This window comes from Aptenodytes forsteri, unplaced genomic scaffold (assembly GCF_000699145.1).
Source record: "Aptenodytes forsteri isolate BGI_AS27 unplaced genomic scaffold, ASM69914v1 Scaffold885, whole genome shotgun sequence".
Classification (NCBI taxonomy): domain Eukaryota; kingdom Metazoa; phylum Chordata; class Aves; order Sphenisciformes; family Spheniscidae; genus Aptenodytes; species Aptenodytes forsteri.
The window spans coordinates 9,287-11,121 of record NW_008795531.1 but is presented as its reverse complement, the minus strand read 5'-3'; positions in this window follow the sequence as shown (position 1 = coordinate 11,121).

Here is a 1,835-nt window from a genome sequence, read left to right as displayed (position 1 = left end):
TTCTCCCCGCAGGTCCTGGAGCGGACTGGAGTGAATGTCCTACAGCGGCCGCTTCTGCCTGAGAGGTAGCGGGGGGCACCGGGGACGCTGGGGGGGGACGGGACGGGGGACGCCGTCGGGGTGACGCTGGGGATCACGGTGACACCGAGGCTCACAGTGATGCTGAGGCTCACGGTAACACCGGGGCTCACGGCGGCACCAGGACTCACGGTGATGCCGGGCATGACGGTGACACCGGGGATCACGGTGACACCAGCCATGACGGTGACACTGGGGATCGCGGTGACAGCAGGGCTCATGTTGGTGCCGGGGCTCGTGGTGACACCAGGACACACAGGGACACCAGGGCTCACGGTGACACCGGGGCTCGTGGTGACACCAGGACACGCGGTGACACAAGGGCTGACAGGGCTGCCGGGGCTCATGGTGACATTGTGGCTCACGGTGACAACAAGTCTTACGGTGACACCACGGCTCATGGTGATGCTGGGGCTGACGGTGACACCGGGGCTGATGGTGACACCAGGGCTCACGGGGCTGGCTGGAGCTCGCGGTGACACCAGGACACACAGGAACACCGGTGCTTATGGTGACATTGTGGCTCGCGGTGATGCTGGGGCTCACGGTGACACCAGGGTTCATAGTGATGCTGTGGCTCGTGGTGACGCCGGGGCTCACGGTGACACCGGGACTCACGGGGTCACCGCGGCTGGCGGGGACACCAGGGCTCACGTCCCCACGCGCGGTGGCCCTGCGCTCCCTCCGTGGTCCCTGTCGCGGCCTCCCTCGCCCGACCCGAGCCACGGGTGCTGCAGCCCGGCCACCCCGTCACCGCGCCATTGGGGACACCCCGGTGACACCGTCCCCATGCCGGAGGGACGACCCAAGTGGCAGCCGGAGCCCCTCTGTCCCCTGCTCTTGTCCCCTCGGTCCCTCCTCGTCACGTCCCCGTGGCACGCGGGTGTTACGGACCGGCACCGTCCCACGGCGTCCCCGTGCTGGGGACAGTCGTGGTTGCCTCACGTCCCCGTGTCGGGGACAGTTGTAGTTGCGTGGTGTGACTGTGTTGGGGACAGTCGCGGTCGCACGATGTCCCCGCAGTCGGGACCGTTGTGGTTGCATCACGTCCCTGTATCGGGGACCGTCGTGGTGGCACGGTGTCCCCGTGGTGGGGACCGTGGTGCTTGCATCACGTCCCCATACTGGGGACAATCGTGGTTGCACGGTGTCACTGTGTTGGGGACCACCCTGGTCGCATGGTGCCCATGAATCGGGGACAATCGCGGTCGCACGGTGTCACCATGTTGGGGACTGTCACGGTTGCCCAGTGTCCATGCGCTGGGGACGGTTTTGCACGGTGTCACCGTGTTGGGGACCACCGTGGTCGCATGGTGCCCAGGCATCGGGGACAATCGCGGTCGCACGGTGTCCCCGTGTTGGGGACTGTCACGGTCGCACGGTGTCCCCACGTTGGGGACCATCCCGGTCCCACAGTGTCCGTGTATCGGGGACAGTCGCGGTCGCACGGTGTCTCGGCGTAGGGGCCCATTGTGGTTGCGCGGCGTCCCCACGCTGGGGACCATCGTGGTTGCATCATGTCGCCGTGTTGGGGACGGTGGCGCTTGTGTCACGCCCCTGTCTTGGGGACCGTCGCGGTCGCGTGATGTCCCTGCATTGGGGACCACCCGTGGTCGCACGGTGTCCCTGCGTTGGGGACGGTCGCGGTCACGCCATGTCCCCGTGCAGGGCACGGTTGTGGTCGCGCAGCGTCCCCACGTTGGGGACCACCACAGCGTCCCCACATCGGGGGCCATCGCGGTGTCGCCATGGCCCCG